The sequence below is a fragment of the Phoenix dactylifera genome, unplaced genomic scaffold (genome assembly GCF_009389715.1).
Source record: "Phoenix dactylifera cultivar Barhee BC4 unplaced genomic scaffold, palm_55x_up_171113_PBpolish2nd_filt_p 002289F, whole genome shotgun sequence".
NCBI classification, from domain to species: domain Eukaryota; kingdom Viridiplantae; phylum Streptophyta; class Magnoliopsida; order Arecales; family Arecaceae; genus Phoenix; species Phoenix dactylifera.
Window position 1 is genome coordinate 1259 of NW_024069538.1, and position 26352 is coordinate 27610.

General features: G+C 40.8%; 1 pseudogene; it reads left to right on the forward strand.

Annotated features, from left to right (window-relative positions):
* Window positions 1–1045: 1045 nt before the first annotated feature.
* LOC120109497 lies at window positions 1046–21017 on the forward strand (annotated as a pseudogene).
* Window positions 21018–26352: the final 5335 nt, after the last annotated feature.

Genomic DNA, 26352 nt, shown 5'->3' on the forward strand with positions numbered 1-26352 from the left:
CAACCCAGCTTATAGTCTATATGTATTCAGGGACACTATAGCATGAGCCCATTCGGACTGACTATAGGCCAGTTGTGGTGCTTGTGATTAGATTTGAATAGATTTGAACCCTCTTGACGAGGACCTCAAGGCTTAAAATAAGGAGAGTATGTGAGGATCCATACAAATGTGTGTTTAGCCCATATTGGCTATGTACTAGATAGATCTATGGTATTTAAATATGATTGTGGTGCTTGTGATTAGATTTGAATGGATTTGAGCCCTCCTGACGAGGACTTCAAGGCTTAAAATAAGGGAAGTATGTGAGGATCTATACGGATGTCTGTTTGGTCACATATTGGCTATGTACTAGATAGATCTATGGTATTTATAAATGACCAATGAGCCTAAATAATATCTTCTGGCTAACATTTTTGGATGAGGTCATAGGTTGTGACACTAATGGTCAAAAATTATAGTATAAATAACATATACAATACATATTTTTTGGGCCTAAGATGGCTGAACTGAGCCCAAGTTTGGCCAACAATGTGCACTTGGCCCACAATGGGCACGGCCCAACATGCCCAAGATGGGACAATTGGGCCCAAGTTTGGCTCACAATGGGTATGGCCCAACAGGGCCGTAACTCGGCCCAACTTCTATCACAGCATTTAACTTTTTTATTATAATTTGGCGTCATCATTGGCATCTTCAACATGGGTATTTTCTTTCCTTATTAAAAAGGATTGGATCTGTATTCGTTTTAACTCTACACTATCAGTATGTTACCAGAGCATGCGTTTCTCCTTCATCTTCATTCTATAATGACCACATCATCTCAACAAGACTCTTCCAACCTAATCTGTTGGTTAGAGAAGTTAATTTTCAATGAGGCAAAGATAGAAATCTCTGCATTACCTTCCCAAAAAAGGTGAATTTCTCCAAGTTCATGAAATAGAAAATGTTAAGACTCATGTATCTAATCAAGTTCATGGAACATAAGATGCTAAAGCACATTTCTCTACTACTGAAATCATTAGTGTTGAGCTAGTTTCACGGCCTAATGTTATTTTGGAAGTGGGATGATCTTATAGTTGATAATAGTGCAAGTGTGATAGCTGAAAGTGCACAATTAGGACACCAACCTGAAAATGGAAAAGTGGGTTCTGTTGATGAAGATGCAATAGCGTTCAGTTACAAGTGGAGATTACTAGAACACAGGCACTCGTCCCCAGATAAAAGGCCAGAACGAGCCCCCGAAACACACTTAATTCTAGACCAATTGCTGATGGCTGGTGGAGAATGGTGGAAGTTTATTGTGTTTATATTGAAGGTTGGAAATTGGTAATGTTGTTGGGACATTAATGGCGTCAGTCGACAGTTCCCCACCTTCACAGGCACCACTACATCAATTCCCTCTTCCCTCAAATGAAGGTTGTTATATTATTTGGTGTGACATCTCGCTTCCCCCGTGCTCTATCGAGTTCCACACATTGCTCATCTTCATATGTCCTTGAAGGCACGTTTTCCTTACATTAATTAAGACAGTGAATATATTTATTTCATCATGCATTGATTGTGCATTTGTAAAGGATAGCCATTTTGAGGGAACTTAAAAGAAAAAAACCTAAATTTAAATTATGTCGATGCTTGGTGAAGGGTAATTAGGATCATCAAGATATGGTAGATGTTCCAATATTCCCCTTACTTTCTCCTCAAAAAAAGATATGATGGATGTTACAAATTTTGGAGGAAATAGATGTCAAAAGAATGTTAAAGATGGGACATAGTTTAATTTCATTTGAGGAAGTTGATCTTGATAAGTACTGCTTGGACCAATTATCTTAGGTGATGCGTGTGTGTCTGAATATCGCCCCTTCAATATTGTGATCAGCTCTTCATTTTAATTCTTTTATGTTGATAATGCACATCAGTGACTTCGTTTAATAACTATTTTTATTTTAAAGATTTTTTTGAAGTCTATGTTTATTATCTACGGTTAGTAGTCTTTTGGAGGTTTTATTTTCTTCCAACAAAAAATTAATGCCAAATTAAGAGAACATGGTAAATATATTGACTTGGGCTTAATCCATGCACCATCTTAAGAGATTCTCTTGAGCAGAGCAGCATTTGGAGTTACCGTATGAATTCACCTCCTTTTCTTGTTTTTATAGTTTTAAGAGCAAAAGTTAGATGGAGAGGTCTAGACAGCTTTTACTGAGAGAATAAAAGGTACAGTCTTGGAACTCCAGCAAGGTAAGACTAGAAAAGAGGGAGAAAGAGGGAGCGGATGTAAAGAGAAAGAGGAGAGGAAGGTATAGGCTGAAGTCAGCTAGGCCTGCCCGGCTTCAGGCCTATTCAGGCCTATTCTAATAGAGCAAACCTTCCAATGTCGCCAGATGGAGCGCATTCTTCATATAATCCATTAGAAAATATTAATTTTTTCATTATAGACCAACAACCCTTGATCCTAGTGGTTCTCATCCCCAGATATAATTTAAAATACAAAAGCTCAGGACTAGGGAAACTTTGATCCCTTATTCTTCCATCTATAGCAACACTAAATTTTGACTAATACTATCTTGATACATTGTTTTATATTGCCATTGGAACCCCAAACCCCTGACTCAGCTATCTGCATGCACAATTAGAATGGTTGCATCTAGCAAAACTTATCGCGTTCATAAAACTTTTGGCATATCAGAAGGAACAAATATTAATAACCACTATCATTCTACGATTTAAGGACTCTCCATTGGCACTAAGGCCTAATTAATCATCCAATATAATAAATCCGATCAAATTTCTTCCAGACTAAACCTTCTAAGAGAAAAGCTAGGGAGCGACGCCTAGCTTTCAACACGCTTCCCTTGCCACCTCAAACAGATATCACCAGTATTGCTGTTCTAACAGTTTAATTTGGATATCCACAAACTTTTTTTCCCCCTTCAACGGAAGTACCATTCTTATGATCACGTGTCTTCTCTTATTTTATAGGCATCAATTTCCTCTACCCAACCAAACCATGACAAGTTTTCTCAATCATGAGTCATTTGCTCCAATATCATTAAAAAAAAAAAATATGATCCCAAAAGCAAAGACAAACAAGCTTGAGCCAAACTAAACTTAGCTCAGCTCATCTGCACCCATCGTCACTTCCGATTAGAGCAATGCAAAGTTTGAATGCTAACTTGGGCGGACAATCCAATTATCAACCATCTTGATTTTTTTTATAAAAGAAAAGCCAAAATGCTAATGGATTGAGTCAAAAATTTCCCTTAGACCACGTTACTGGTTTCCTTGCTAATAATTAACGGGGAGACCAGGTCTAAGAAGGAAATTTGCCATACCAAAACCAAACTGCTCAACTTGATTAACAATTTATATACCATAAAATAGCCCACTAGTAGCCTTGTCATTACACCCTATTGTAACATGCATAAAATCAATGCATAAAATAAGCTCTTCTCTCCGTTCTCAAAGTTGAGAGGAAGCTTTGGGTGGTCATCCTTTGAAATGGGAGCAAGACTGCCTTCCAAAGTTGTCTTGTGACATCAACTTCCAAAGCTTAGACTTGACCATAATAAAATGGAGATAGACTAGTAAAAGGACTTATTTATCGTTTGCGTGTTATTAATCCTGAAGTCTTATATATATGCAACTGCGAGAGCTTGGCAATGCCATGGAGCTCCAGCAATTGCTCTTAGGGTCCGTCATCACTTCTTTCCTTCACCTTGATCCAATCCCATTCGCGAGCAATTGTTTAAAAGAAGTTGCCATGTCTGATATAGTTCAAAATCCAGCCTCCAACATATGGGAACCTGATCACTATTCTTAGCATCGATGGAGGTGGCATTAGAGGGATAATTCCCGCTATAATACTCGCCTTCTTGGAGGAACAGCTTCAAGGTATATGAACTCAATATAACTAATATACTTACGTAGCCTCCCAGTTGGATCGAACTTTCAATGTATGGTATGCTCTTTCCTCAAAAAAAGAAAAAGAAAAAAAAGAAAAAAAAAAAGAAACTTGTATGGTATGACCTATATTCATCAAGTGGAACCATTTCATAAATTTGACATCATTTTTTTACGTAGCCAGATTAGCGAATTAGTTGGCAACTTGATAAAATCTTATAAACACAAGCTAGATATGTTGATCAAGTATGTTAAACAATTTTTTGGAGTCCTGATCATTCCTTTCAAAAGCCAATCTCCTTCCTTTTTATTGAGAGATTTGTTTTTATTCCATAATCATGATTATGCATGACCACATTCTCAAGGGCCATTCGCAAACATTGCAGGCTTCAGTGATTGATGGGTCAATGAGAAATATTTTTGTTATAAAGTATACTAAACTCCATTTAAATAGTTTTTCCTTTGTGATTTGTGATATAGTTAGTAACTCCAAGATAATTATTTTGCCTACTTTTTTAGGCTCTTGATGGTTTGGATGCAAGACTAGCAGACTATTTCGACGTGATTGCAGGAACAAGCACTGGTGGCCTAGTAACTGCCATGCTAGCTGCACCAAATGCGAAGAATCGCCCAATCTTTGCAGCTAAAGATATTAAGGAATTTTACCTCGAGCATTGCCCTAAGATCTTCCCACAGCCATGGTATCACATATCCAATACATCATTCTAGATCTAACTTTATTTCTTGTAGGTATTCATACTCGAGCGCATTTAGTCCTAAATGCTTCTTAGTAAACTAAATGATAAGCTTTTCAAAATATATACAGAGTTACACCTATTTTGAACTGGATGAATGGAATCCCATATTGATAATCCGAGCTGTTAGAAATGATCTACTATCTCTAAATAACTTACATAGAAAAATTATATAATTTAGAGATCTCGAGCCTATACATCAAGTGATTAAAATTTGAAACAATATAAGTAAATCCAAATTATATGATTTTTGGTGTATGAGGCGGTTTTAGATAGAGTGGATCACATCTAATGGCTAGGACCTTATCATTTAATTCAAAAAGGATGAAACTTAGAGTTATACTAGGTGTAACTTGATCTTGACTCTCTATATATCTTAATATATATATATATATATATATATATATATATATATATATATATATATATATCTCGAGAGCGAGAGAGAGAGAGAGAGAGGGAGAGAGGGTTAAGCTGGGATTACTTTTGAAAGCATTTGGTTTCAAATGCTTCCTAGTTAGAAACAATAAAAGACCTCGCAAAATAAAAATCAACACCAAATAGTAATGATCTATGACATTTAAATTGGCTAAAAAAATAAAAATCATTAGTTTTATGGTCTTTTAACCATATCCCATATCTGAAATGAAAGTAAAATAGATTGTTTTCATGGTATGGTATGCTCCCACAAGCATAAAACTCTCTTGCTATGTTGTATGTATGTATGTATGGATCTATGTCTATATATTTGTGTGTGTAGCTCGGAAAACCCTAGCATCCGTAATTCCTGTTTTATGAATGTATCTTGTTGCATATAACAGGGATTCTGTTGCTGGAGCCCTTTGAAAAAATCAAAGCTATTCCTAGGACCCAAATATGATGGAAAGTATCTTCATCGGATTATAAAGGAAAAATTAGGAACCTTGAAGTTGCACCAGACCCTGACAAATGTGGTTATACAACATTTGATATCAAAGAAACTCCAACCAACCATCTTCTCATCCTATGAGGTTTGTCTGCTTTCTTTTCCATTCTTTCTGCGATCTAATTGTTAAAAATTTCCTTTAGAGCAAGTACTCCTGAACATACTTTAAAAAGGATAAGGGCAAGGTATGCTTGGTGATGTTTAAATAAATTGTTTTCTGTCCTTTAAAGCCAAAAGGGATGCTTTTGCATAAAGAAATATATAAAACTCAAGCAAAAGTGATTTTAAAATAAGTAGAAACCTAATTAAGCCGATCTTTTTTTTTAGTAAAAACGGCAATTTATATAAGCTCTAACGTGAGTATATCCTGCAAAAGTCAGAAGAAAGTAAAAAAGTACAATAGGGGTAGGAGCCCTACTGTGGGCGTTCATAAGAACTCCCTAGAATGTCGTGCAACATAGGAGGCGACCCAGTCTGCTACCCTATTTGCCTTCCGGAAAACATGTGCTACCTAGTACATACCCAACTCCACTACTAGCCTACGTGTCTCACGAATGAGTGGGTGACCATCTCCATACATGTCCGCACCCCGTATCCACGTCGATCACCATAAATGAGTCACCCTCAATGTACACCTGCTCAGGGCCGAGCACTCGCCTCGCATATGATATCCCCTCCCAGGCTGCTCGGAAGCTCTGCCCCCCAACGGTAAAGGCTTGGCGTGCGTCGACCCCCTGCTACTACCAAATTGCCACGATGATCTCTGATCACAAAATCCAACACCTCCAGACCTCCCATACTGCCGCGACTGTCAAAGTTCACCTTGAGAAACAACTAGGAGGTGGGGGCACCCAAGAACCAAGACCAAATCTGGACGCTGTCAGCAAGTGAAGTGAGTACCTCAGATGTCCCTGGCCCATCCAAAGAGGAAACATATACAGCGCATGAGTAACGCTCCTCGGCCTGAAGCACTGCTCTGGACTACCCAATCCAATCTCGGAGGAAGGCCTCTTGCCGCTCAAACAAGCCCACAATTCCTTGTCTAAACTAAATGTGGTAAGGCCAGATATGCTCTAAGTACCCCATGGCCTGCACCGGATCGAGGGCTTCCGAAAGGAGTCTCTCAGCAACCTGCAGGAGATCCTGTACCGATGCCACCAGATTGAGGAAGAGGGACTGGAGGACCTCCTTCAATAGCCTCGCCTGGCCCCTGGGACACTACAGAAGAGTATGCCCAATAGTCTCCTTAGAGTCCCGTGCACACCTCGCAACATAGAGGGATTTGCATGCCCCGCCTAACTAGCACGCTCTTGTAGGAAGGTATCCCCATGCCACCTTCCAAAGAAGAGCGCCACCCGCGGATGAATCCGCATCCTCCAAATCCATCCTCCCTTGATCTGCCGCACTGGCTCCCTCCTAAACAAGCCTGTATATTCCTTGCATGCACCTGCGACCGCCCCGTCGATGCCCACACTAGCCTATTAGTCTCCCCCCATACAGGCACTGGAAGAGCCAAGACCATCTCCACCAAGTGTCCCCAAAAACCGCCGAACTAGCTCCTCCCTCCATCGGCTCTCCTCTGAAACCATCAAATCACTAACCGTGTGGCCCGCCAGTCGTCCCGAATCCACCATGGTCGGCAGACGCTAAGCGGCTGCGCAGTCACCCAGCAATCCTCCAAAACATCGATGGACCGGCCGTCCCCAATGGCCCATCTAATCTTTGGAAGGACCAGCATAACTCTGGCACACATCTCCCTCATAGTGGTGAGTAGCAACGAGCGGCTCTCACTCCAGGCACCAAACTCCAACTTCGCCCTCATCAACGAGGACCACATACTATCAAGCTCGAGTATAAATCTCGCGACATGTCGGGCCGCTAACACCTCCCGTCTCTCTACTAAGGACTACACCCCAACCCTAGTAGGCTGACACACACTCCCATACTAGCATATGAATACCTCCTCCTCTATGCCCACCCCAAATAAAATTTCTGAATAGCTGCTCAAGAGACCTCAGAACCGACACTAGGATGAAAGCATTGGAGAGTAAGTAAATGGGGATCAAGGAGAGAACTGACCGGACCATGGTCACTGGAAGCCGATCTTCACTGGAAACTTGATAAGTGATCCTACTTTACACCTATGACTTATAACTATACCTCCATTGCCTTAGTTTCTCATAGGATCACACAATCTTAAACAAAACTAAGGATTAGCAATTCAAACCTAACTGCAAACTATGTTATACTTATCGTTCTTTTAATTAAGGGGGAAAAAAAATATGACAACAAGCATTTTTGGCTATGATTAATTAAAGAAATCCTTTTAAATGGTTGGCTTCATTTGACCAACTGTTTACTAATGTGGAAACCCAAACTACTTCATCATAGTACCTTTTCAAATATTTAACAAGGGATGTTTATCTGCAGGTGAAAAATAATGGTTTGCTGGATGCTCATTTGTCTGATATTTGCATTAGCATCATCGCTCACCAACTTACCTTCCGGCCCACAACTTCGAAACCAAGGATTCTGAGGGAAAGCTGAGAGAGTTCAACTTAATTGATGGTGGCGTTGCAGCTAATAATCCGGTAGTTTGACATAAGAGCCTCTGAATTCCCTTTATATGATAATTTTATCATTTGCACTAAATTTTCAATACAGGCATTAGTTGCTATGGAGAAGTAACAAAGGAGATTTTCAAAGGGAACCAAGATTTCTTTCAATTAAGCCCACAGACTATGGCAGATTTTTAGTGATCTCAATAGAACAGGCACACAAAAGAACGAGGAGAATTGATGCTAAAGAAGCCAGGAAATGGGACAGTTGGTTTTAAGTGGTGCTCAAATCCATTAATTGACGCCTTTACTCAAGCAAGTGGGGATATGGTTGATATCCATCTATCTGTGGTCTTCCAAGCCTTGCATTCCCAATCTAGATACTTGCGCATTCAGGTAACAATTTTCTTCTTAGAAAGGTTCATTGATGTACTTAGAGGCAATTAAATCACATCTCAGAATAATAGTGCCCATTCTATCGAAAGTGCTCCTCAAAAAGTATCACAACAATTAACAAATTATTAAGGGTGATATTTGCTTAAGTTGGTAGAATCATCTGCTGTACATTATGAGCTAGTGTTACGCCCCAAACCCATCACTCGGGTTGACCACGTGACACGGCCACATAATCCCTAAAGTAAAACCCTAGAGATCATGTAAGGCCTAAAAGGTACAATATTCACATAAATGCCAAAATAAATGATTTATGTAATTAAATCAAATCCAACTAAAATGTACTGATTAATTACATAATTTCAAATGTCCATAAACAAAAGATAAATTAACTTCCAACTATCTAGCAGTTAGACTCCATATCGATCTCACTTATCGTCCCACCCGATGGATTCTACAAATCCAGTGCCTTTGAAAAAGAAAGTAAGAGTAGTATGAGTTTTTCCAGCTTAGTAAGAATTCCAACAGCCCCACACAGTAATAATAATAAAATAATCAAAGCAACAAATAAATGTCATTTCATCATTCAAAAGCTCAACAAACAACAAGTATATATAACCAGTACATATACATAAATCCTTTTTACACATTATGTGATCCACTTTCGTATTGCTCTGATTCCCAAGTTTTAAGATTTTTCACTTCTGGCTTTAGACTAACCAAGATCATAACCTAGTCCAATACTGTACAAATCCCACGCATAAGCTCGTGGCAGCTATCCCATGCGTAAGCCCGTGGAGGCTATCATATGCATAAGCTCGTAGAGGCTATCCCATGCATCAGCTCGTGGCAGCTATCCTACGCATAAGCTCGTAGAGGCTATCTCATGAGAAGGTTAGTCCAACCCATTTTACATGTTTAGTTTTACATATTTACTCACATTTCAATCACATCACATACTTTCATAAATTCTCAAAAATACGTTAATTCTTCCCAATTTAATTATTTCAATATTTTCATAATAAACAAAATGCACACCTCATATGTGCCATATGAGCTCATAAAATAAATAACAACATAATTATAAAATAAATCCAACAATAAATCAAATATATGCATAGAGGTGCTCAGATGTAGGGATTCTTACAGGAATTTGTAGACTGACTCAAATATGGGTCCGAATCATAACCTACGAGCTAGGGTGTTGAGTCTCCTGATCAAAACCTCCTGGCACCGCTGACTCTTCCCCTACAACATCAATTATAAATCACAACTAAATTATTTAATATTTAAATATTTTAAACCATAATTTACATCTACTATGGGGTCCATCACCAGGTCCCCAAACATCTCAATCCCTCCAGATCTAGGGCAGTCGGGGTGGCCCGACTCCCACCCTTGTACCACCGACAATGTCGTCGCCAGCCGTGGCTGCTGCCATGCCGGCGACGATGGCCAGTCTCGATGAAGAGACCAAGAAAAGGGTGGATGAGAGAGAAGGGTTCTTCCCTTCCCTTCTTCCTTCACGGATGGGTACCTCTCCCATCCTCCATCTCTTTGGTCCAAGGGCAACAGCCATGGTGGCTGTGCCCTCACCTTCCCCACCCTTGGCCACCACTGGCCGAACCATCGCCGGCCGCTCTGCTGCAGTCACCGGCGATGGTGGCCGGCCAAAAGAAAGAGAGAAGAAGAAGAGGTCTCCTCTTCTTCGTCATCCCCCAAGAACCGAAAGGGTTCCCCCCTCCTGCATCATCAATCGAAGACCACCATGATGGTGGCTCGGCATTCACCTAACGACAGTCACAGTGGCTCAGCTCCCACCGTCGTCGCGCCGGCGGCCAACCAACGAGAGGAAGGAAAGGAGATGGGATCACGAGGAAGGAGACCTCGGTCCACCTCTCCCCATCCCCAACTAAAACCCTAGAAGTCCCTCACAATCCCTTCTCAGTCCAAATCAACACCCATATGCCATGGATCTCAGCCAACCGGCGGCGGCGGCGCGGCGGCAAAATCTGGAAGAGAGAGGCCGAAACAGGGGTACCCTATTTCGGATCCCTCTCCGACGGTTTCACCGGCCTAAACCCCATCAACACCGCCCCAAATCCAAGAAATGAAGCACAAGGGCTTACCTTAGTCCGACGGGATGCTCTGGCGACCCTTCCGGCGAGAAATCGGTGGAGAAATCTTGAGTGAGCAACTCGGACCAACGCGCACGGATCCAAAGTTTCTTCTCCCAATTCGTGGGGTTCTTCTTGAAGGGAGGAGAGGCTTTAAGGCTCCTCCTTGACCGGCCGGCTCACGAAATCCACCGCCTCCCCCCCACGATCCTCTTCTCCGGCGGTTACCCCCAACGCGTTTCAGCCCCCCTTCCACGAACGTGCCTAAGGCACGATCGTAATAAGGGGAATGGGCCCGGTCTTTTCGGGCCGGCCTGTCAACCTTTTTTTTTTTTTTCTAGGGTATTACACCTAGATTCCTGCTGCCCTCATCTGAATTTCTGTCAATCTTCCTCCCACCTTGGTTCTCAGAACACCCATTAACAAGTAATTGTTTTCAATATCAGTAAAGTGTAAGAGAAGGATCCTTTAATAAATATTACTGCTTTAGTGCATTTTTCGTTAAGATATTTAACAGGTGCTTTTGCAAAGTGTAGCATCATGATACTGAGAAGCAATTAGTAATTGGTGAGTCAAAATTTTTTGGTATATATTATATCATAGGATGCTCTGTTTCTTGCTAGATAAAAAACATACACAACCTCTAGTCCTTATTAGACTTGAAGTATTGTATGACTTAATGTATTTTCTGTAATTGACCATTTGAGTAAATTCTTCATTGTTATATCAAACGCATAAAAATTATAAAACTTCTTTATGCCAGTCAAAGGAACATGAATTTAAAATAATTCTGTTGTCGTTGGTGTCACGCCCCGGACCCGGATCCGTGACACGGCCGTGCTATTGCCGACTACTACCCGCAATAGGCACGCCTCATACCTGGGTAATAGGGTAGTCAAACCAACCGAATCTTTTCATATGAAAGCATTCTTAGTACAACATGCTGGTCAGTACCCAAATACAGAGCTTCTACATAGTTTATGTACACAAAAGTATACTTGCTTTACCCCAGAAGCCCTGATACCAAATTAACGTGTCTCTGGCAGCTATCAGTGGTGAGGATCTGAAAGAAAGTAAATGAACGGATAATGAGCTACACGGCTCAGTAAGTAATCATACATAATCTTACCGGATCGAACATAACGGTAACCATGTTTATGCAGGGTTTGAGAAGCTGACATGCATATTTAACTAATCATCTTCATGGCATAATATGTATGCAATTTAAAGGAGATATCGGTTATAGCAAAATACAACATTTCATAATGATATATTCAAAACCCGTTGAAAAACAATGTATGCTTTGGTCAGGCACGTTCATAAATGTCACGGCCCGCCTGCGCAGGGCACGTGACTATCGGGCCCACATGAGGGGAAACACGGGGCTCCCCTGCCAGATGTTGGCCGGTTCCGGGGCTTCACGCAAGCGTCCTTCACCCCTCACCGATTTTGCTTCTCCCCAAAACGCATCTGCAGGATTTGGAAACACCCGCCTCATATACCCAGGCTCTGAAATGAGCCTCATGATCATGCTTCAAATATCATTTTCATAAAGTATGCATATGAAACCGTGCCCCCGGCATGCCGTGGTCGTGCTCTTAAATGCTACTGCGAAGTCATTCTTGGCCACTGGCGAGACCGGTTCAGTTATTAGGCGGCCACTGGCGGGGCTGGCTCAGTCATTCTCGGCCACTGGCAAGGCCGGCTCAGTTACATTGGGTCAGTAGCTCTTAAGAGTAGACAATGCTTCGTATAGGTAGTACCTCATAGATGCTACGGCGAATTCATTATTGGTCACTGGCGAGGCCTGCTCAGTTATTAGTCGGCCACTGGCGGGGCTGGCTCAGTCATTATCGGCCACTGGCAAGGCCGGCTCAGTTGCATTCGGCCCGTAGCAATAAAAACCCTTAGGTACCCCTTGCAAGCAGTGCACATAACTAGATGCAATTCATTATCTTATTTCATATGGATATCACAATTACATAGCAATGTAACCCAATTCATCTTGCATGCATAATAAAATCTGCATAAGCTCAATACATGCATAATCATACATTATATGGCTAGAACATACCACTCATATACATGTGCATAATTCATAACTCAAGATACATAATTCACAATAAACTTGGGACAGGTCAATTACATGCATGATCCATAGAAGATTAGGATAGGTTACTTACATTTTATAATACACCCATTCATGAAATATATACACGAATAACACTTTAAAATCTTAATAAACATAGTACTCACATGATCCACAATAAAATTAAAATAGATTACTTACCGTGATTCGCTTTCCAAATTTCTCAAATCCAGGTGACAAATCCTTAATTACCTAAAACAACATCATAGGAATTACATTATTTTCTATTTATTTATTATATAATTTCTCAGTTCATCACACTATGAACTTACTTGCCTGGATCCCATCCAAGGATCTAGCCCAAGTCCAATTTGAAGCCTTTGGGTTCGATTTAAAACCAGATTGGGTCTGCTGGAACTAACTCAATTTAATTGGGTTCGGACCCAAATCAATTTGGGCTTAATTCGGTTCGGATTTGACCCAATTTGCAGTTTGGGCTCGTCCAGACTTAGCCCAATTTAATTAGGCTCGGGTTCAGGTTCAATTGGCTAAATCAATTTCTTATTATTGGGCTTAACGGGTTTCGGACCCGAACCCGATTCCGACCCATTAACCCACTCTTTTCTTTTCTCTTCTCTTTTTTTTTTCTTCTTTTCTTTTCTTTTTCTTTTTCTTTTTCTTTCTTTTTCTTCACTGTTTCTTTTCTTCTCCTTCCCGAAGCTTCCCCTTCTCTCCCGTTCTTTCTTCTTCTCCCCTTCCCCTCTCTCGCCTTCTGTGACCGAAGAGGGGCGACCCCTGCCGAGGCTCAAGGGGGGGGGGGGGGCTTGAGGCCGACGGCGCCGGCTACGCCCGCGGCGGTCGGCCCTCTCTTCTTCCTGTGGAGAGAGAGAAAGCTCGGGAGGGGAAGAGCCCGCGGAGGGACCAACGGCGCCGGCGACGCTCACGGCCGCACACGGGTGAGTCCCCTCTTCCTTCTCTTCTTTTCCTCTCCTCTCCTTCTTCTTCGATTTTCCTTCTCAAACTCCCATATTCTCTCTCGCTCCAAGCCCTCTTTCTTCCTCTCTCTATTCTTCTCCCGTGAAAGACGGAAGCGCGCTTGGGAGGGCCGGGCTATGGCCGGCGGTGCCCGTGGCCGGGCTCGCGGCGTCCTCAGCCGTGCCTGCGGCTGAGCCTGCGGCCACGCCCTCGGCCTGCCAGCAGCCGACGCCCGTGCCGACAGTAAATCGCGGCCGAAGCCGGTGGCCGTCGCCGGTGGCCCTCGCCTGCCAGCAGCCCCCTTCCTCCCTTCTTTCTTCCTTTTTTCTTTCTTTGTTTCTTTCTTTGTTATTCTGAATAAATCAGGAGAAGAGAAGGCATGGGGGCTTACCTAGCTTCTGGGGAGTACTAGCGACGATCCTTGCTTCAACGCCTAGGCCGACGGTTCTGAGACTCAGACTCCGTTCTGTGGAGGAGGAGGAGGAGGACAGAGAGGGGGTTTGGGGGTTTCTTAAATGATGGTAACTGCTCAAGCTGCTGGCAGCTGTCCTTCCAGCAGCCAGCTGTCCATCCCCTCTATGACAGTAGGACCTCCCCAAAGGAGAGGTGGCGACCTCCAAAGCTGCTACATTGGCTACCCAAAGGCCCAACTGGTATAGGCTGCTGAATGGGCCGTCCTCACATTCTTCTCCCCTTAAAAGAAATTCTCCTCGAAATTTACTTACTTAAGGCTCAGGCTTTAAAAGTACTCAACAATCACGTCATCCTCAAGATCTCAATTAGTCTCCCTCTCGAAGTACCTACTTAAAAATTTTACAATAAAAAAAAATTATGACAAACAAATTATGGCATCTCAAAACTTAATCCTTTCCACTTACGACACTTAGGAGTTCTTTGATCTCTTCCAAAAGAAGACTAATCTTCCACCTTAGATTTTAAATGCTATGATTCTTGCCCAAAAAATTAATTGCTCTCGATTAAGTCCACACAACGTCGTAATCAGGTTAATAGAAATAGGTGAGAGCATTAGCATCAAATACTTTTCATAATCTATAATCCTCTTTCTCTCTTAACTTTGCCTACAATTTAATGATCAACCTTTATCCTAGCAAAACCTCAAACCCCTTTCGAAAGAAAGATTGAAAATGTTATAGCTAGGTGTAGGGCCATTCCAGGTCTAAGCCCTAAGGAACCATCAATCTGTTAATACTAAATTTAAGATGCTCAAAATCTTCCAGGAATTGCCACAATAGAAAAACTCACTGGTGAAATTATATAGCTATCTCCAATTATTCAGAGAATCAACAACACTTTCTCCATTAGAATTCTAATTCAAATTTTTTTTTTTCAATAATTCTATTCATCAATACAGTTCATCATTAGATCTTATCAAAAGAATAAGGTCTAACATTTCAGATTTGATTCTTTTGGTAGGTATCTAAATCAAACTTTTCTCTTATACACAAAAATCTACATCTCAATTCTGAATAAGAAACTTCGAGTTTCTTTGTCAAAGTATCAACTGCTCTCGATTACCCGATCTATCACAAGATTAGATCATAAACAACTTCAATCCACCCTTGATAGATATTCATCAAAGTCAATTGACAACCTCAATTTCTTTCAATCAAATAAAGGATGGATATTAATTAAAAAAATTCAAGCTTCAAATTTAGGAGGGAGAAGGTTCATACCAACATATTCTAGATCCAAGATCAAAATCGATGATCTATAATTCATGTCAAAAGATGCTAAAGAAGTTTCTTAGCATGACATAAAACTGGGAGAATCTAGGATAGCACAGTGCTATCCAAAAATCAGAAATTCTCCTTTTATTTATCAAGAAAATCTTACTACAACAAGAAAACAGATCAAATCTTTTGTTATTAAAACCTTTCCAATCAAAAGAATAATACTTCTGGCCAACTTAGAAAATAATTCAGATCACTATGTTTCGCTGCGCATTCTGATCAAATTCCTTTGAATTCACAAATAACTTTGATCAACATACTATTTGCTACAAACAGAACTATTTAATTCCTCATCTGTATTTGCATTTCAAATCTTTCCTCCATCTTTGATCGAATGTTACTTAGCCAAAACTTCTTTTTACTTTTCCATGAGCGAGCAAAGAAAGGGTATCCCAACATAAGACCTCTTAAATAAGCGACAACGCTTTAAAATGAATTTACATTTTCAACAACTTCATTCATTGAAAATAAGCCTTCTTTCCTAATACGAGATAAGCTCTCAAGTCATCTTAGGACATTTTAAGCTCGAAATTGTGTAAACTTCTGAAAATTATTTCTCAATATCCCAATCTTATATTAGGTATCTTTAAATTGCATGAACAATAATCTGCCCTACTTTAGCATTGCTAGAAGGTGATTCTGGATCTCACATCCCCGTTAAAAAAAAGGATGTATACTTTTGTGTAAGATCTCTATTTAAAAATCTTCTTCTATTGTACTCTTTCCACTAGACGATGATATGTGGAATTATCATCCATAACTTTCAGCTTCCTCATGAAACAATTTAAACTTGCTTCTTAGTGATAAACGAAAGCATTTAATAATTGCCCTTCTATTAGAGATGAAATAGTTTACTTCAAATCTTAGAAGCAGGGTCACTAAGTACAAACCCCTGAAACATCATGTGCTATTGGCCTGTTCCCATATCAACTCTATTGCTGATTCCGCTCGCATTTCCTAATGACCCCATTCATCATCATTTTCTCTCTTTTTTTTTTTTTTTTTGGTCAAAACTTCAACTAATATTCATTTAATTGATTTATCACAGGATCACAAACTACTGCACTTTATCCATAGTAGAACATTTGAGCCTAAAATATTCTTCAACATTGAAAATTATTCTCGGAATTTACTAAATGACTTCCAATCAAAATATTAATCTTGCATTATAATTGCAAAGATCTAATATTTCACATTCCAAGTAAACAAGGAGAAACTCTTAAATCTCATTCTCAAATATACTTTCTTTCTATATAATAGTTTCATGCATAATTGTCATACAAATTTCATCCCCGAAAATATAAAACCTTTCCTTATCCAAGCATTAAACAACTTATGAATAAACCCTATCTTGTCATCAAAATAATTAACTTCAAACTAGAAGTATCATCCACAGTACCCAGTACCAAGTTAAACTTCCAATATCACCTATATACTGATACATAAATAATCACAATGTACTTTAATATTCCATGGCTAGTATTCCACTTAACATCAGTCAAAATCTAATTTAATCATAATCCAAAATACAAATTACTCCGTCGAGAAATCTCCAAAATAGCTTTTCTTATTTTGGCATGGCTCGTTAGCATTCTGATTCAAAACACCAAAATCCTTAGTAGTCTTAAATCTTAAGCTCTAATACCATACCTGTCACAATCATGCCCCCTAGAATGGCTTTGTATTAGCCCTAGCTTCTTTCTTTTTGTTGCTCATTATCACCTGTCAAAATATTTGTGTCAAGCAATTTTCGTGACTGACCGATGATACGACCAATAAAATCTTTTCTTTCCTTTCCGGTTATGCGGAATCTCACTAAATGAGACTTAACTACCCATTTCCTTATTAAAGCTTAAAATTTTACTCATGGTTAACCTATTGCTCTGATACCACGAAAATGTCACGCCCCGGACCCGGATCCGTGACACGGCCGTGCTATTGCCGACTACTACCCGCAATAGCACCAGCCTCATACCTGGGTAATAGGTAGTCAAACCAACCGAATCTTTTCATATGAAAGCATTCTTAGTACAACATGCTGGTCAGTACCCAAATACAGAGCTTCTACATAGTTTATGTACACAAAAGTATACTGCTTTACCCCAGAAGCCCTGATACCAAATTAACGTGTCTCTGGCAGCTATCAGTGGTGAGGATCTGAAAGAAAAAGTAAATGAACGGATATGAGCTACACGGCTCAGTAAGTAATCATACATAATCTTACCGGATCGAACATAACGTAACCATGTTTATGCAGGGTTTGAGAAGCTGACATGCATATTTAACTAATCATCTTCATGGCATAATATGTATGCAATTTAAAGGAGATATCGGTTATAGCAAAATACAACATTTCATAATGATATATCAAAAACCCGTTGAAAAAACAATGTATGCTTTGTCAGGCACGTCATAAATGTCACGGCCCGCCTGCGCAGGGCACGTGACTATCGGGCCCACATGAGGGGAAACACGGGCTCCCCTGCCAGATGTTGGCCGGTTCCGGGGCTTCACGCAAGCGTCCTTCACCCCTCACCGATTTTGCTTCTCCCCAAAACGCATCTGCAGGATTTGGAAAACACCGCCTCATATACCCAGGCTCTGAAATGAGCCTCATGATCATGCTTCAAATATCATTTTCATAAAGTATGCATATGAAACCGTGCCCCCGGCATGCCGTGGTCGTGCTCTTAAATGCTACTGCGAAGTCATTCTTGGCCACTGGCGAGACCGGCTCAGTTATTAGGCGGCCACTGGCGGGGCTGGCTCAGTCATTCTCGGCCACTGGCAAGGCCGGCTCAGTTACATTGGGTCAGTAGCTCTTAAGAGTAGACAATGCTTCGTATAGGTAGTACCTCATAGATGCTACGCGAATTCATTATTGGTCACTGGCGGGCCTGCTCAGTTATTAGTCGGCCACTGGCGGGGCTGGCTCAGTCATTATCGGCCACTGGCAAGGCCGGCTCAGTTGCATTCGGCCCGTAGCAATAAAAACCCTTAGGTACCCCTTGCAAGCAGTGCACATAACTAGATGCAATTCATTATCTTATTTCATATGGATATCACAATTACATAGCAATGTAACCCAATTCATCTTGCATGCATAATAAAATCTGCATAAGCTCAATACATGCATAATCATACATTATATGGCTAGAACATACCACTCATATACATGTGCATAATTCATAACTCAAGATACATAATTCACAATAAAGTTGGGACAGGTCAATTACATGCATGATCCATAGAAGATTAGGATAGGTTACTTACATTTTATAATACACCCATTCATGAAATATATACACGAATAACACTTTAAAATCTTAATAAACATAGTACTCACATGATCCACAATAAAATTAAAATAGATTACTTACCGTGATTCGCTTTTCAAATTTCTCAAATCCAGGTGACAAATCCTTAATTACCTAAAACAACATCATAGGAATTACATTATTTTCTATTTATTTATTATATAATTTCTCAGTCATCACACTATGAACTTACTTGCCTGGATCCCATCCAAGGATCTAGCCCCAAGTCCAATTTGAAGCCTTTGGGGTTCGATTTAAAACCAGATTGAGTCTGCTGGAACTAACTCAATTTAATTGGGTTCGGACCCAAATCAATTTGGGCTTAATTCGGTTCGGATTTGACCCAATTTGCAGTTTGGCTCGTCCAGACTTAGCCCAATTAATTAGGCTCGGGTTCAGTTCAATTGGCTAAATCAATTTCTTATTATTGGGCTTAACGGGTTTCGGACCCGAACCCGATTCCGACCCATTAACCCACTCTTTTCTTTTCTCTTCTCTTTTTTTTTTTCTTCTTTTCTTTTCTTTTCTTTTTCTTTTTCTTCTTTTTCTTCACTGTTTCTTTTCTTCTCCTTCCCGAAGCTTCCCCTTCTCCTCCCGTTCTTTCTTCTTCTCCCCTTCCCCTCTCTCGCCTTCTGTGACCGAAGAGGGGCGACCCTCTGCCGAGGCTCGGGGGGGGGGGGGGGCTTGAGGCCGACGGCGCCGGCTACGCCCGCGGCGGTCGGCCCTCTTCTTCCTGTGGAGGAGAGAGAAAGCTCGGGAGGGGAAGAGCCCGCGGAGGGACCAACGGCGCCGGCGACGCTCACGGCCGCACACGGGTGAGTCCCCTCTTCCTTCTCTTCTTTTCCTCTCCTCTCCTTCTTCTTCGATTTTCCTTCTCAAACCTCCCATATTCTCTCTCGCTCCCAAGCCCTCTTTCTTCCTCTCTCTATTCTTCTCCCGTGAAAGACGGAAGCGCGCTTGGGAGGGCCGGGCCATGGCCGGCGGTGCCCGTGGCCGGGCTCGCGGCGTCCTCAGCCGTGCCTGCGGCTGAGCCTGCGGCCACGCCCTCGGCCTGCCAGCAGCCGACGCCCGTGCCGACAGTAATCGCGGGCCGAAGCCGGTGGCCGTCGCCGGTGGCCCTCGGCCTGCCAGCAGCCCCCTTCCTCCCTTCTTTCTTCCTTTGTTTCTTTCTTTGTTTCTTTCTTTGTTATTCTGAATAAATCAGGAGAAGAGAAGGCATGGGGGCTTACCTAGCTTCTGGGGAGTACTAGCGACGATCCTTGCTTCAACGCCTAGGCCGACGGTTCTGAGACTCAGACTCCGTTCTGTGGGAGAGGAGGAGGAGGACAGAGAGGGGGGTTTGGGGTTTCTTAAATGATGGTAACTGCTCAAGCTGCTGGCAGCTGCCCTTCAGCAGCCAGCTGTCCATCCCCTCTATTGACAGTAGGACCTCCCCAAAGAGGAGGTGGCGACCTCCAAATGGCTGGCTACATTGGGCTAGCCCACAGGCCCAACTGGGTATAGGCTGCTGAATGGGCCGGTCCTCACAGTTGGCAAAAGAGCATGTCCATGTATGTGTACGAGTGTGAGTGTGTGTGTGTGGTGTGTGTGTGTGAGAGAGAGAGCACCTTGTCAATCTGTGTAAGAATGAGGCTCAAGGGTTCAAGCTCCACATTGAGTACTGCTAAATTATTCATTTGTTTACAATACAGGATGACACATTAAGCGGAACCATTTCTTCTGTCGATATCTCCACAAAGAAAAACTTGAATAGTCTCGTTAAGATCGGCCAAGAGATACTTAAAAAACCTGCTATCAGGACAAATCTTGAGACAGGCGTTTGTGAACCGCTGTCCGAAGAAACCAACGAGCAAGCTCTTACAAGGTGAGTGTGTTTTGTGAATGCATGTCCTGTTGTGTGTATACATACATACATTCAAGTGTAGTTTCTATACAGGGTACTAACAATTTAATGAATATTTATTGTAGATTTGCTAAGATGCTGTCTGGAGAACGAAGGCTTCGAGAGATGAGATCACCGCTCACTAAAGCTAAAGAGGAGAAAAATATTATCTGTAGCTGAATTTGATTCTTTTATAGCAATTGTATGCCATGGCTTGATGTTACCAAGAAAAAATATGTCATGGCTTGACAACAATAAGTTGACTCTGTTCTCAGCAGAATTCAATAACGTATGAACGTAGTATCAATGTTTCTTTTTTAAAAGTTTATCATCAATGATTCTGTTAAATACGCTAGCGTGTAGTACCAAGCGCAATAATTGTGTCAATGATGTATGCAACCTGGTTTATGTTGAATGCATTTATTTAAGTGAAGAAAGATACCTAGTTTATAAGATAGAAATATGAAGTAATTCTTTTTTCTGACAAAATATGAAGTGAAAAACTTCGCCCATTCTATATTAGAAAATTAAAGATTAAAGATAAATATGAGGCAATTTTCAGAGTCTTATTGTCAAAACAGGCTTGGTGTTAACTCTATGATTCCCTTCATCTGTGATTATTTCAAATGACAACAATTTGTGAAGGGGAAGGACAGCCATTCAATTTCTAATTCAATTGTAAGTAGATATTTGCAATACTTTTGAATACCAAACTATCATCCGTCCCTAAAATACTTGTTTCCTGTTAAAAAGTGTTCAACATACACATTGATAAAGGACTACCAAAAAGGACATGAAGCACAGAAAAAGGACATGATGGTGTTTTTAGAGAAAACCATATAAAAGCTGTGCATCCATCCAGAAAATTTGCTTAAAATTTTAAATTATTCATTAAGATTACTGTAACAACCTAGGATATCATCCGAAAAGGCTAAGAAGGCATGATTTGGGTTTTTCAGCTCTACATAAGTATCCAAAATCTGTCTTATATATAGCCAATATGGGAGTAAATGCACGCCCTCACGACAAGCAAAAAGATGAAAATATATTCACAAGTACCATAAATCTAATTATAAACATCACAATCAGCATGTGGTCAATCCAAATAGGCTCTTTTAGTAGTATGTGCTAGTTTACATGAACCTACAGACCTCATGGACAAAGACTAACCAAAAAATATAATTTAAGTTCCTTACCTTTGTATAAGTATGCAGGATCTACCCAGTTTATAGTAAATGCGGGACACCACAATCCTATAGGGATCCTCACAGCCAACGTAACCCTTCTCTCTTGTTTAAACTTTGATGTCCTTGCTAGGATAATGGTCTAAATTTATTCAAATCTATTTGCAAGTATCATAAATCCGATCACAAATATTATGATTAGCCTAAGGTTAGCCTATATGGACTCGTGCTGCAATGTATTCCAATCTACATGAGCCGTGAACCTAGTCCACTCTGATACTATTTCTATAACAATTCAGAGCCTTACTTAAAAAGGCTAAGTAAAGCTATTATTTGAGTTTCTTTATACTATATAAGTATCAAAAATCTGGTGCGTAGTTGACGTGTGACTAAACAAATGCCTTCTAGCATTCTTACCAAGCTAAAGATCTAAATTCATTTTGTAATAACCTAAAACCTCATCTAAAAAAGCTAGCAGAAGATATTATTTTGGTTCCTTAGTTTTGTATAAGTACCAGAAATCTATCATGTGCATGGTTGATATGAGATTAAATACACACCCTCACGGCTCCTCACATACTCACCTAGTTGAAGCTTTGGCGTCCTTGCCAAAGTAAAGCATCCAAATTCATTCAAATCAAATAACGAATACCATAAATCTAATAAAAAATGCCATGATTAGAGCCGTTGCTATGGGCCATGAGTCAGGTTTGCACTAATTGTTATAAATTAGGACATCATCCAAAAAAAGCTAGTTGGAAGATGCTATTTGGATTCTTTGGTCTTATATAAATATCCAAAATTAACTTTGTGCATAGCCGATGGAGGACTAAATTTATTAAAGCCCCTTTGCATATATCTTGTTCCAATGGGTATTTTATGTGAGTTAGGCCTTCCTTGGAAATTCTAATGGTGGGGAGAATGTTTCTGATAAGCTGTTCGGATAAATTTAATGGATATAAAATATCATAGAAAATGTTGGAGACCTAGATTTTATATCTGCATATGTTTGGGTATTTACTCTTCGTGGTAGCCTCACTACCGGGTCTAGTATGGTCATATATACTCTTGAGGTTACTCTAATGTAACAACATCATTTTCACAACCCATGCCTTATTGTAACATGATATTAGAGCCATTGCATCTGTGTCTGTCCAACTATCAATCTATTTTTCCAACATTTATGTATTGATCTCATTCCCTAATCACTAAATGTACATCTCCAAGTCTCATTCTTTGCCGGACTTTGTTTGAAATCAGTGAAGCATTCTCTGCTGGTTTGTGCTCGGGTCCTCTTATTGCACTTGATTCGTGCCTTGATCCCAGCCATCTTCAAACCACTTGATCATCCAGGAAAGGCATTTCAAAGCATCGTGTAGTCTTGATTGGCTTCATTTTGGGCCAAAATCGGCAACAGAACTCTTGGCGCACAATCCGTTCGATGAAAGGTCTCAAATAACATTGAGCACCAAATTCTCCGAGTCTTGATTGCCTTGATTGTTCACTGTTCCATAGCCTACAACGAAGGTGCAGTTATTGTCCGGCCACCAAATTTGAATCCCTTCCTTGTTAGGCTCGTACGAGAGCATTAATTCCAAGTTTTTATTGCTGACGAGAACTGCATGCTACCTGCTCGTTGGTATTTCTCTGCCAACTTTTATGTCTTGTAGCTTTCTTCAACATCCAAGTGACGATAAGATCATATATGGAAACACCACTAACACCAGATTCTAATTCTAATGTGTCCTTGACTTCTTCTAGCTGTTATCTAGAGTTCTCCGCTCAGTTTGCTCAGCAGACGGCTAGCACTGAATTTATCACTTGAGCATGCTTCCCCTACTTTCTCTAATACCGGCACTTCAGGTGTATCTAAGTCTTCCCTGACCCGGATCATAGAATTCAGTGCTTCCTATCATATGACTCTATATGAATCTTTCTTAGTATTTCTGCATCATCTCCTTTTCAACCTCGTACTGTTACCACTGACGGTATCCTAAGACAACTGTTTTAGGCAAGGTGACCTCCAAAACCGCCCACTTTTTTTTTTTTTTTTTTTTGCTAAACCGCCCACTTTACTCCCTCCATCTGCATATGCCCACTTATACGTTGATTTACTATTTGGTAGTCAGCTTATTGATCATGAATGTCTTATTTCATTTGATGTCTATGAGGACCCATGCGGACGTGTGTTTAGTTCCACATCGGTTATTCGCTGGGTAGATCTTGAGTACTTATACAGGATCAAGGAACCCAAATAATACCTTTTGGCTAGCCATTTTGGGTGAGATCCTAGGTAATAACAAATGGTATCAGAGCGGACCCGACCCATAACCTATGTGACTAGGGGACACTGCAGCACGGATCCATTGGGGTTGACCACGGGCCAATCGTGGTGTTTATGATTAAATTGAATAGATTTGAACTCTTAGCCTGACGAAAATGTCAGGGCTTGAACGGGGAGAGTATGTGAGACCCGTGCGGGCATGTGTTTAGTCCCACATCGGTTATTCGCTGGGTAGATCTTGGGTACTTATACAGGATAAAGGAACCCAAATAATACCTTCTGGCTAGCCATTTTGGGTGAGATCCTGAGTTGTTATAAATGGTATCAGAGCGGACCCGGCCCATAACCTATGTAGATTAGGAGACACTGCAGCACGGATCCATTAGGGCTGACCACGGGCCAATCTTGGTGTTTGTGATTAGATTTGAATAGATATGAACCCTTAGCCTGACGAGAACGTTAGGGCTTGAATGGGGGGAGTATGTGAGGATCCGTGCGGGCGTGTGTTTAGCCCCACATCGGTTATTCGCTGGATAGATCTTGGGTACTTATACAGGATCAAGGAACTCAAATAATACCTTCCGACTAGCCATTTTGGGTGAGATCCTGGGTTGTTACAATGTCACATCTTGTTATGTGCGAGATTAGCAAATCCAGTAGTCTGATTAGTTTTCTGAGTATATTTGATGAACTGTTTTCAATGAGCCTACCTCTTTGGTCACATATTACAGACATTTCCTCTACCCTTAGCTTTGAGTCTTGGCATGCATCATCGCATTGGCTGTCTCTGTGATTCATCTTACTGCCCTTATTCATACTGAAGGTTTAGATCCTGCATCTAGTCTAGATATGCCATCTTGCAAAGGTTGTGTCTTAGGAAAACATGCAGAACTCCCTTTTCAGTCTAGTAACTCTATTTCTGCTTTACCTATTGAATTGATTCACTCGATACTTGTTTGAAATGGTTGAAAAAGATACTATATCACTTTTATTAATGATTACTTTATTTTTACATGGATTTATTTGCTGCATTCTTTCTTTCTTGCTTACTGCTATGCCAGATTTACAAATACTTTATTGCTATTGTTCCCGCTCATTTCCTTTAAGCCATTAAGACCCTCCTCCCAATTCTGGTCGTTAGTATTTATCTCATGACTTTCTGACTTCTTAGCTTCTGGAGGGACTCTTCCTTGCTCTCTTATTATGGCGCTCCAAAAAAATTGGTATAGCTAAGCAAAAGCATCCCTTACATTATCGAGACAGCTCATTCTCTTTTGCTTCTGGTCCTCCTCATTTCTGGCTAACACTGCTCAGATTGTCTATCTCATCAATATTCAGTGTACTTTGTTCTTCGTAACCTTAATCGTAGTGAGTCCTCCAAGATGTGATAATCTGAGTTTTCCGTTATAGTTGCTTTGTTCTTCTAGTTTCCTTTGAATGCACCAAACTCTCTCTCCTCAATCTACTCGATGTGTTTTCCTAGGTTATGATCTCGAACAAAAAGATTTGGATGTTGTAATCCTATGGTTTGGTGCATGCATATCTTTTGTGATGTTATTTTTCATGGGAATATTTCTTATCATTCTTCCTCGTCGGCAGTCTCTGGTCTTATCTAGTGCTCAACATTGTCGTTCTGGATCTTCTGATTGTAGATTCATCCATGTCTACTCCAAGCTCCCATGTTCCATGCTTCCTGAGCCTCTGAACTAACCTTCTCCTTTAGCAACCCGGGCCTTGGCATCAGATACCACTCCTACTTGTTTATGGTACTCCTAACAAGTTATTAGCTTGCAATATTCACCTAGTGGTCGCTCTCCCTCCTGAGCATCGTTATCCCTAGCATCTTTCTTGAGCTGCAACTAAGCTCTTCTCTATGTCTTCCCTCCTGGCTCCTAGGTGTTTTTTACTAGATTTCAGACTTTGAATTTGCCATTAAACATATATAAGGAGCCTAGAGCTTTCAACACGGCTATTGATACTCTCACTACAAGAAAAATTCATCTTCCTGACGCTTTTATAATCTTTACCGACGTTTATAGCGTCGCAAAAGCGTCGGCGATACCGGAGTGGCAAAAGTTTTTAAAGCGTCGGCGTAGGGCATAGGCGTGCCACAACTTTTATTTACCAATGATTTAAAGCGTCGGGATTGCTATTTTTTAAAAAAATAAAAATACGAATGTAAATTATAAAAATACATTATAACAATATGAACCTGTATTACA